At 42.2% G+C, this 12,202-nt stretch overlaps 1 protein-coding gene across 1 annotated transcript in view; it reads right to left on the bottom strand.

The window, feature by feature from the left end:
- Myo10 (myosin X) overlaps positions 1-12,202 on the bottom strand; it is a 206,216-nt gene that overhangs the window by 61,483 nt on the left and 132,531 nt on the right. The gene's annotated exons all lie outside the window — the stretch shown is intronic.

Raw genomic sequence — 12,202 nt, forward strand, 5'->3', positions numbered from 1 at the left:
AGGAAGACTGCAAATACAAGGCCAGCTTCAGCAACTTATCAAGACCTTATCACCAAAGAAAGAAAGAAAGAAAGAGGGCTGGGGGTGTAGCTCAGTACTTAAATCCCTAGTATGGGGGGCAGGAGGATGTTAGGTTATTTTTCATTTATATTTAACCTTTTGTAAATTTCTTGTTTATGTTTTACTAATTTCCCTGTTAAAACACTGTCCTTTTCTTAGTGGTTTGTAAGGGCTCATTATATATTCAGGCTATATGTCCTTTGTTATACACATTGCAAAAATTTTTTCCTTTTTTTTTTTTGGTGTTAATGAAGGGTATTTTGGCTGTGTGCATATGCATATGTGCTCTGATTTAGTAAATAAACTTTCAAGAATTTAAGAAAATAGTACTGAGGCACTTAATTTTAAATAGGATTGTTTACAACAACAAAGAAAAAAATCCAATCGTAGAAATTTGACTTTAAAGCACATTCACTAACAGAATTCTATACTCAGGAAAAAAAAAAGCATAGGAATGGTTCATGATATGCTATTTACCAACAGAAACAAATCTGAACTGACAGTTCTTTTGGTACTTTCTCCCTTCTCCCCTCCTTTAGTGTTGTACCCTCCATGGTTTCTGATGAGAAATCTAGCCTTTGGAACTAGTATTCTTCCACAGGTAACACATTTGTGTTTTTTTAAGTTTCTGTCTTTTCTTCTTTGGTTTTCACAATTTGACTACAAAGTAACCATATTTTGGAGTTAATTTCTCTTTTTCTTCTGGATAGGATTTTCTCTGCTTCTCAAATCTGCAAGTTTGTGTCTTCAACTAAAGTTAGTATGTTTTCAGCTATTATTTCACCAAATATCTTTTCAGCCTTATACTCCTCTCCTGGGACTCCAAGGACACAAATATTAGCCCCACCACTGTCCCAGGCTCTGTTCATTTTCTTAAATTCTTTTTCTATTATTCAGATTAATTTCTATGGATCTTTTGGAGTGAACTGGCTCCCTCCTCTCGTGTTCATTCTGTTGTGGAATCTGACAGTAAGGTTCATTTTTCTTTCACTTATTGTGTTTTTCAATTGTAAGGGTTTGCTTTGGTTCTCTTTGCAATAGTGGTCCACTTTGTTTTGAATAGAGCCCTTTCTGCTCTGCCATTGCCATTTATTTTTAAAAGAACATGTTTCTTTCTCTTCCATTTTCCCTCCCCTCCCTAACCTCTCCCTTCCCTAACCTGGGCCAGTGGAGGACAGGTTACCTTTCTTCCTCATCCCAGGCAGAGGTATGTACTTGGGCACAGTCCACCACTGGAATGAAGTAATTCAGACCCTCCACGATGCACCAGAATATCTAAGAATGACTATCTCTCAAATTAACAAGTTAATTACAACTCTGGAGAGAGAACACCTGGAATGTAGCCTCTTTTTCTTTTTTTTTGTACTGGAGATTGAATCCAGGGGCACTTAACCACTGAGCCACATGCCCTAGCCGGAATGTAGCCTTTGAATCATCTCTTTAAAAACTCTCTGCTCCCCGACTGGCAGAATCACAGAATGACACAGAACTTCCCCCATGTTTCTCCTTTGCTAAAAGAGCAATAAAATATCTTTAAGGAAAAAAAAGTAGGTTGGCAGGGCTCAGTGGCATATGCCTATAAACCTCCCAGATGTTTGGGAGGTTTAGGCAGGAGAATCACAAGTTTAAGGCCAGCCTGGAAACTCAGTGAGATCCTGCATAAAATAAATAAAATAGGCTCAAGAATGGAGTTCAGTGGTAGAACACGTTTGCTAATCCTGTACAATGTCTTGGGTTTAATTCTCAGGATGACAATTAAAAATAATAATAACATACAAAATTAAGGTAGATTATGATCCTTAAAAGAGTACCTATTCAACAAAATGTAAACAGGATTGTCTCTGGTGAGATTCTGGCTAACTGTAATCTTAAAAAAATATTTTGCATATTTTCCAAATATTTATAAGCAATAAGTATTGCCATCATGTTGGGGGACAGGGGGAGACAAAAAGTAGCAATTATTAGGGTGTTTTTCTTATTGTTTCTATTCTTTGTAGTATATATTTTAGCATAAGGCAAGGAGCTGGCCTGAGAAGAGAATAAGAAACTGTACCCAAGGCAAGAACACAGTGAAATGTTGAGGGCAGGCTATGAGGACCTGCTACAAGGTTGAGAGAAATCCCAGGGGGAGCTTTAGACACTAGAACCTGGACCTGGAACCCACCCCTGGTCTCCATCCTCAAAATCACCCCTTCACTCTGGAGCCACCAGGTGAGGGTGTGTGTGGGAGCCTGTGTCAGGAGGAGAGGGGAAGCTGCTCCAAGTGTCAGCAGTCCTTCCCACAGCTGGTGAGTGACCAGTGGGAGTCCAGATCAGACCTCAAGTGAATCCACACACACAGGAAGTTGACCATGAAAATGTTAATGTGGGGCTTCTCACTCTGGAGGACAACAATCCCGCCTGCAAGGAGCGGCTGAAAGTTACCAGTGGGACTCCTGTTCTCATTGGAGGACATTCAGGAAGTCAGGGCCAGAGGGCTGCAGCAAGGAGGGCCATGTGTACCCCTGTGGGGGACACAGCAGAAGACAGGTATTCTGTTTAGCACTTGGTACCTCCCAGTGGGAAGCAAGGAGGGCAGACAGGGGTCTGTCTCTAATCGCATCACCTTCCCCATACACCCTTTAACATTCCATGGCGTTCACTGGGAGAGTGCAGTGTGGGCTGGGGTGTAGCTCAGGGGTAGAGCACTTCCATGCAGAAGGTTCTGGGTTTGGATCCCCAGCACACCACACACACATATAAAAAGTGACTAGGGACTGTCTATCCACAAATTTAAACTTAACCAAGTGTGTGAGAAAACCAATTTTCATGTATTGAGAGGGTAAGAAATGTGTGGTATTTTCCCGTAGCTGACTCATAGGCTATTTTTTTACTTTAGGAGGGTAATACATTTATGTCAAATTAATTACTCACATGCTAATATTTGGGTTTCCACTTACTTCTAGATGTTTTATCTATTTCAATTAAAGTAGATTTAGCCCAGTAGCAGTCAGTGCATTATTATTCATTTTATTTACGTCTAACTCAATTTACTATGAAAGACCACCCTCACATTGAAAAGAGTCACTCCCTTCAAGGGTGCTTTTAGCAACTGAACACTGGACATCAACTGAACTGGACATCAACTGAACACCCATTCCTGCAGTCAGGGTGTAGGCAAAGATTAGCATTTCAGGCACCCAATTTAGTCCTTTCTTTGGAGATCTCGATTTGGGGAATAAGAGAATACAAAATGTGCCTCATCAGGTTTCTCCAGGCTGATTGCAAAATTCCCACACGTGTTTATGGGTGTGAAACAAGCGCACAATATTCAACAGATGACCATCGAACTCCTACAACTTCTCACATTTCCACACTTGTGTAAACCAGTTTATAATGCAATTCAAAAAGAGACTTATTATTCTTGTGCAGATTTCTTTAAAGATGTTTGAAGCTCCCAGCAAGGAAAAGAAAAGTTATATAACTAGTGTGTAAGTTTTTTTTACAGAGAAATACTTTCAAGTAAATTCAAACAAAAGAAACCACCACCACTGTCCACTTTCCAATTCAAAATGTTTTTTTCTAATAAAAGGAGTCTGTCAAAAATATATCACATTACCAATGACTTATCTGATAACTGGATTACGTCCTTCATATTTCTTTTTAAATAAAGAATTAGTAGTTCAAACTTGTACAAACAATCAAAATCAGTACTTACCCATTTGTTTAGAAACTAAACACTTCTGGTGCTCGGAGACATGGCAAAATCCACTCCTTTCCTATTTAACCTCTGCAGAGTTTTACACTAGCACAACCATTGCAAAGTACATGAAACTTTTAAGCAAAGCAAATAAGAGGAACAACCCTACCTTGAGTTTTCTTTCTCTCCTTTTAGTTTTTGTGCAGTGTAAATGGCTGCATCTTTAGCAGTCTGGGCTGCGAGCATCTAAGCTGACAGACACAAAAACGGGCTTTCTTTAGCTCGATGGTGTTCCCAGCCTTTTATGTGGTGCCTTGGGCTGCGCCTGCTTAATTCATTCCTGATTCTACTCAAAGGAAGTCCAGCCTGGCCAGGCTGGTGTAATGATATTTGCTTTAGATATTTCTATCTACAGGAGCAAGCTATCTCATACATACTGTGTGCAAATACATTTGAAAGCCCAAAGAATCTTGATTTTTGAAAGATGATCTTTTTTTTTTTTTTTTTAAACTGCCCCAGGGCAAAATCAATCAATTTGGTTGTGATCTTGGAAAAACCACCCTGAGAACAACACTCTTCACTTGAGCTGAGCTTCATTTATGGCTATTTATCCTGGTCTTTAGAGAGTAAGGCTGAATAGTTGCCATGACAACTTGGTAAACAGGACTAAAGTGACCACTGAGGGGTTTACTGGGAGTGTTTTGTTTGGGGAGAAGAATGGCTGCTTTAACGCTTCCATTACTAAAATTTCCTCAAAAGGTAAAGCTGCCTTTTTACAGGTTTGTATAAGATGTTCTCAAAAGTCAAAAAAGAAGATGCTGGCAATGGGTGCTCCAGTTGCTGGTGATGGGGAAAGCCAATCCAGACATTAGAGGTAATCGGAGAAAAGGCAAGAACTATTCATGGTTTTTGAATGCCAGTAGAATTCCCCTCCTCCACAAGAATGTAGAGAAAGCAGAACCATCTCAAAAGGCTGAAAGTCACAGGAGCTGACAATTGGGATAACTTTAGAAACTCCCAGCTCCCTAGCTGATGCCTGCATACTTCTTCGAGTCTCTTCTATATAAAACAATATCATGCACAGTTTATCATGTGCAACAGAAACCTCATTGTCAGTGCTTCAGCCCTCAGCCAGACAATCAGGAATTACCCTATTCCTGTAAAATTTTACTTGAAAAGAATGTTTACCGATGATGCACAGACGATGAACGCTTGGTATTCGGACACATCTTGACAGTATGTGTTCATCAAAACTCAAAGAACCACAGGGCACAGTGGCAAAAGCCGGTACTCCCAGAGGCACAGGAGGTTGAGCCAGGAGGAGTGCAAATCTGAGGCCAGCCTCAGTAATTTTGGGAGGCCCTAAGCAACTTAAAGAAACCCTGCCTCAAAATAAAAAATAAAAGGCTAGGGATGTGGTTCAATGGTAAAGCACCTCTGGGTCCAATTCCCAGTACAAACAAAACAAAACAAAACAAAACAAACCTCAGAGAATCCAAAACAGCACAGACAGTAAAACACTAAAGTCGACTTTGAACTTTCATAATAATGTAGCAATATTGGTTCAATTTATAATAAGCACACCACACTAATGCAAGATGTTAATGAAAGGAAATTGGATATGTGGGGCTAGGTGTAATATGGGAACTTGGTATATGCTCAAATTTTGTGTAAATGTTTGCATGTATTAATAAAAACTGAAATAAAAATGTTATTCCAATAACAGTGCCAAAAACTATAGGAAATTTTTATCCAGGTGTGGTAGTGCTGTAATAGGGGTTCATTTGATGCTTTGACTACATCCCTTGTGGCTTTGAAACTTACATGTTTTTATCTTTTTCCCAATTTTCTCTTCCCCAATTTTCTTTTCCCTAAACTTCTCCTCCCTGATCTTCTTTTCCCTGATCTCTCCTCTCTGATCTCATTTTCTCTGAATCACCTTTATAAAAGCTCCATTCCTGTGGATAAACAGAATCACAGCCTTTGGGACAGAAGTCCCCTTTGCTAGCAAAAAAATAAAGTTTCTTTTTTCTTTTCCTCAAGACCTTGTCTTCCTTATTGGATTGGTGTTGAGGATGAGGACCAAGCTTTTGGTTACAACCCCATTACTCAGAAGGCTGAGGCAGAATGGTTGCAAATTCAAGGGCAGCCTGGGCAATTTAACAATACCCTGTTTTAAAACAAAATAAAAAAGGACTGGGGATGAAGCTCAGTAGTAGAGCACCCCGGGGTTCCAGTACCTGCCTCCAAAAAAGAAGAAAAAGAAAAATTTTAAATGAGAAAAAAAGAAAAGGCTACCAGAGGTTTGCACTAAACTAAACTCAAGGTGGGTTTGTTGGTGCATACTGGTAATCCCAGAGACTTGGGAGGCTGAAGCAAGAGGATCAAAAGTTCAAGGTCTAGCCAGAGGGGCGTGGTGACTCAGGCCTATAATCCCAGCAGCCCAGGAGGCTGAGGCAGGAGAATTTCGCATTCAAAGCCAGCCTCAGCAATGGTGAGGCACTAAGCAACTCAGTGAGACCCTGTCTCTAAATAGGGCTGGGGATGTGGCTCAGTGGCTGAGTGCCCCTGAGTTCAATCCCCAGTACCATAAAAAAAAGTTCAAGGCCAGTGTCAGCAATTTAGGAAGGCCCTATGAGACTTAGTGAAACCCTCTCCAAAATTAAAATAAAAAGGGCTGGGATGTAGGTTAGTAGTGAAGTACCCCTAGGTTCAGTCTTCAAGGGTAAAACAAAAGGAAAAAAAAAAAAAACAACCCAAAACCTAAAAAGAAAAAGGGTCTGACAATATTTTCAGATTTTCCTGTTGATTCAGCTTAAATTGAGGAAGAAGAAGCCATATGAATGTTGAGTCTATCTACCAACATAAACATGCAATGTAAGCATGAATTAATGGCTTCCTACAGTACTACGCAGCAGCTGCATGACAGCATGGCCTCCTGCAACACACATAGCTGTCCCCCTAAGCAGGAGCTGTCAATACTCACACGTCAGAAGGCAGAAAATCTTGAGGCTACATAAGACCAAGTGGGAAAAGTCTTAGTGAGAGAAACCTGGGTCACACCTTCCTAGTACTCCACTTTCATCCCACATCTTTGTGAACTCCCATACCTGGGTGCTCTGCAATGCTCCTCCCAGGCAGCAGGGCTGTGATGCGCCAAGATGTGCTAGAACCACAGGAGTGGCACAGAGCCCTGGGAGCCCTTGATATGGAACACAGGTGACCAAATACCCTGGTCCTGCAGGTAAGGGAGTACTCACGGGGTAGAGCAGGGAGCAGCTGGGGGTGGAGGGCGGTTAAGGGGAAATGTAGGCCTTGGAAAATAATCACAAAGTAAGAAAAAAAAAAAGTGAAAACATAGTCAGTAATAAGGCAAGCACAGCTTTACAAAACAAAGTAGCCTCCAACAGGCTCAGGAGGCTGTTTACTGGAGCAGGAAGATGTGTTCCATAGAGCTCGTCCCAGTTCCTTAGAGAAATGGGACGAAGCACCAATCCTCGGATAAAGAAGAGCCTATATACAAAGTCTCTGATGTTGTGCTTGGCTGTTCTAGGAGGGCCTTGAACCCTACAGGTATTCTATCTGAGAAGGGGTCACTTGAGGGAGGTAGATGTGGTGAAGTAACCTATTAACATGCAAGATTGGGACATATTGAAAATGCTGCTCCAAAGTGGCTGTATTGGTATATACCAAGGGTGACTTTCGACTACACAAATCGAAGATGATCACAAGGAAAAAACATGCCAAAAATAAAACATGTAACTAGAACAGAACTTATGGTAGTAATGATTAACGACAGCACAATGTCCTTTCTGTTGGCAGAGCTTGGCACAAACCACGGGCAGCTGCATACAACATGCCCTCTGAGCAGCTCAGGTATAGAGAGCGCACACCTGAGCCAGCCTGCACCTGAGCTATGCAGGGGGACAGGTAGCATGAGACAGGCCTACAGAGCGGGGCTTGGTCAGTTCTCCTACGGGCTTGGCATACTTTATTCACAGCGTGGGATTAGGGTGCAGAGACAGAGGCCTAAAACTAAACCCAAAGTGCTACTGGGAAAAAGCTCAGTAAGGATAATGAGAAATAAAAGACTTATAAGAGAAGATAAAGACACAGAAGAATAAGAGGACTAGAAATTCAAAGGAAGAAATGTGCCAGGATGTTATCAGATTTTTTTAAAGAAATGTTTTTGTTTCAAAACATTAAAAACCTATTGAAAAAAAAGTGGTAAGCAGCACCCGCCATTCCCAGGATCAGTGGCTGGATTAATGGAATCCACTCATCATGTTATCAGGACTCTGGAAACAAAGGGGCATGATTCCACCACATCTGCATGGCTGTCACTTTACACGTGTCCTCATGAGCTGTCCAGGCATCAAAATGAAGGACTTTGTGTGACATAAAAAGTAGCATCAGGGCTGGGGATGTGGCTCAAGTGGTTAACGCGCTCGCCTGGCATGTGCGGGGCGCTGGGTTCGATCCTCAGCACCACATAAAAATGAAAAAATAAATAAATAAAGATGTTGTGTCCACCGAAAACTGAAAAATAAATATTAAAAAAAAAAAAAGTAGCATCGTGCCTTGCGCAGTGGCCCACACCTATAATCTCAGCAACTCGGGAGGCTGAAGCAGGAGGATCACAAATTCAAAGCCAGCCTGGGCAACCCAGTGAGACCTTGTCTCAAAATAAAGTAAAATGGGTTGGGAGTGTAGCTCAGTGGTAGGGCAACCTTGGGTTCAATGCCCAGCACTGTGCCCAAAAGGAAAAAAAAAAAAAAGCATCATGAAAGATCAGTCAGCAGGATTCTGTTAGGTAAAAGGCACAGACACTGAGGTCATCTCTGTGGTAGGGTTACGGTCCTCCTATCTCAGGACAGGAGATAGGAAGTCCCAAGACCTTGGTCCAGCTCCTTTTCTCTCAATGTTTCCTTTTCCAGAAAACACCACCATAGTTCACCTGCTAGACCTCTGGCTGCCCTCCTCTGGAGCGGATCAGCAGCCTCCCCTAGGGACATCTCTGCCTCAGTCTTCCCTCAGAAGAGAGCCTTATTCCCAGAGGCCTCCTCTGCTGGATGCCTTCCTCCACCAGATCCCAGCCCTGGGAAAACTGAGGTGACCTAAGCCCCTTTCACGAGGAGACTTGATGGAAGCTGTCAGGATATTGCTCTGTCAAGTTACAAGGAATCCAGGATGCTTCCCTCCTGGAGTCCCTGTCACACCAAGCCTAGCCTACAGAAAGAAGGGAGCAGAGGCAGCCCCAGCTAACTCTGCAGCAAGTGGCCCCGGCCTCACGCTCTGCCTGCAACTGCAGACAACTGGTTCCCACACGGGCAGGTCTCCCTGATGCTTATCAGTCTGTTCCCATCTTTAATTCTGTCTTGAATCTCCTCAGGGTTTTTCTGAGGAATGTTAATGAGAGACTTTTCTGACTAAAACTTATTTGCTAAAATACCAGGCAGGGAGAGATCATAGACCAGGGACGCCCTTGGGGAGAGATTCTGAGGAGGCCAAGCAGGTTTGCTCTCATCTAGAAACCTGTGGTCGGTTGGGGCACTTTGGGGCGGCCACTACTACTACCTAAGCCAATCATAGTAAAGGTTGAAAGAAAGGCCACATCAGCGACCAGAAGTCACCTAATGGAAAAGTCTGCCCTTTGTGAATAGCAGATTCTAAGCTCGATGGAAGATTTCATCCTCCAGAGGTGCTGGAACCTGAGGACTGGCTGCAGACTTCCTCCTGTCAGCAGATGTGTTTTTTAATCCCCTTCCTAACTTGGCGCCAAGAGGATTTCCCAAAGAAGTGAGTGTCGGTGGGTGCCCTTGATACAATGCCCAAGATTAGTGAAAGGCTGTTTATAAAGACAAGGCCACATGTTGTTAACAGATGAGTTGACATGTGTTGCAGCATTTCAGTTACAGTCTCCCTCCTTCTACTGCTTTTCAAAACAAACACCCCCCCCCCAAAATAAAATAAAATTAAATTAAAAAACCTGAGAAAACAAAAACCCAACAATAAAACCAAATAACCAAAACCCTCGAAGGATTCCCAGATTCTTTAGGCCCAAATACCCCTGGGGGGGTTCAAGCACTTGCTGCAGAGTAGAACAGCCCGTTCTATGGATCTTGGGCCGTGTGGTCCCACTCGGTGGGCTGATGTATGAATCCTGCATAAAAGCACAAAAGTAGCAATCTTCTTTTTCTACAGCTCTTAGGACAGAGTTTAGAGCTGTTTTTCTTCTCTCTTTTTTGGCCACAGAGTTTCAACAAAACAAAACATAATAAAAACCTCTAGAATCTGCCAAATCCCCGTAACACTTGTTCCTGAACAGTACACAAAATACCTACATTCACCTAGAGTTAAATACAACTTCCCAGACTCCCACTATGAACCAACTGGAAGAGGACGTGAGGTGAGAGGAGACTCATTGCCCTATAGCCAGAAATGGGCATTCCCCATTGCTGCACACAGGGAAGGCAAGATTTTCCCTATGGAATTTTCTAGAAGAATTCATCTTTGGACTAAAGAAATTGGCAAAAAACTCCAAGACACGTTTCATAGACCATAAATATCAGTAATAATATTTTCAATGGAATCAAATGAATGCTAATTGATGCACAGCTTAGTATTTCCCTATTCTCATTAGCATCTTGACACTTATAAATCACACCTACATCTCAGACAAGTCAGCTCTTGTGCCAGGCCTTCATTTTCTGGGTGCCTTTCAAATGGCAGTAAGAGAGTTTTTACAGCCCATCTCTTGGTGTGTTATTAATTAGTGTGTGCTCTAAGTCAGGAGATAGTAGGGCCAGGAGCCAGTATAAATGGGAACATGAGGTTGAGTTGGCTCTTTTTTAAAAGTGAAAAATCCAAAGCAACTGGGTACAATTGAATCTCAGCGTGGAAAAATAAACATCAAAAAGAGGTAATTTCTTCAACATTTAGACTGCTGAAGTGTTTTCAAGCAGGCCTAATTTCAAAAGCTTCTACAATTTAAAGGAAAAAAATAATTCCATGCCATCTAAGAATGAAACCCAAAGCACTGAGGATCAAGTTTGTTTTCAAACCGAAATTTCTATCCTCAACACAGCACTGCCAGGACATATTCCTGTCTCACTGAATCTGACTGTAAAACTGCAAGATTATATGTCATAACAGGAAAAAAGGAAAAAAAAAAATATCTCACGAAACCATGGCTCCCTAGGAACTGTAATGTGCAACCTGACAGCTAAGACTTTAGATAGAGAAAAAGACTTGTACATTTGAAGGATGAAATAATGGTATTACAACCCCACCAAAAAGCAAGGAAAGAACACTGGCAGAGATGAAGTGGCACCTGAGGTATATGCTAGAATCACGAAGCCCGTCCACACTGCCTTGTGCACACGCCTGCTGAAGATCACCCAGTATAGCAACAGGAACATAAACCAGTGTACATGACACAGTGTCACACACAGACAGGTTCTACCTATTAATTTCCAACACTGTGTCCAAAAAAACCTTACGCATTGTTATATTACCATTTTTGTGCTATGACCTAAAACATTTTAATGTAAGTTTGAAAAATGGAAAGGTGTTATTTTTTTAAACTACAAAAAATGGTATACATTAAGTCATTTCATATCTTGTATATAAAACCTGCTCTGGCCAGGTTCCTGTCCTCTCACCTCACAGGCAACAGACTGAGGGGGTTTACTAGAGAGATGCCCACCTGTAACCCATCTCACGGGAGAAAGTCCAGGTCAGATTTCTCATCTTAATTGTGAGGATGGCCTTAGGCCTGAGCCTAAGCAACTGCATTTTAAAAACTCCAGTTTTAAACCTGCTATTTCACCAGGCACATCCACAGAGCCCTCCAGTATGGCCTCAAACAAGTTACTTCCCCTCCCACTTTGATCAACAGAGTGAAGCCCCTGCAAGGCTGTCCTCGCCTGATAAGAGGAAAAGGCGAGAAGATCAGGGTGGAGACTACTAGACCAGATGTTTCTGATCCTAGGATAAATGATGTCATGGAGAAATCCAGTGGTAGCTGATAAGGATTGAAAGGGGGGTCAAAAGCCCCAAAATTTAGTATAAATAATAGAGATGATGAACAGGGATTCAGCCAACCGAAACAAGGATGCACTCAAGCTGGAGAGCCTGATGAGGACCTGACATCCCATCACTTTTCATCATTGATCTTCTGCATGATCCTCACTGCTCTCAAACTCTACCGCCTCGTCTGGACCCTGGTGAGAGCTGCAACTTTCCTCAACCGGTCGTCCACTCCATGCCAGGAAAAGCCTGCCTTGGTTCCGGACCTGGTCACCGCCATCTAAGTGAGTGTGCATCTGCTGGACATAAAACCTTAAGACTTTTGAACTTAGCGTGCAGAGGGAATGTCTGTCATTAGCCTGTCATGATTAAGTGTGTTTTGCAGTGTTTAGAATTGATTAATCTAGAATTGTTGGCTGTGAATTGATTATG

Source organism: Callospermophilus lateralis, chromosome 5 (assembly GCF_048772815.1).
Source record: "Callospermophilus lateralis isolate mCalLat2 chromosome 5, mCalLat2.hap1, whole genome shotgun sequence".
In the NCBI taxonomy this organism is placed as follows: domain Eukaryota; kingdom Metazoa; phylum Chordata; class Mammalia; order Rodentia; family Sciuridae; genus Callospermophilus; species Callospermophilus lateralis.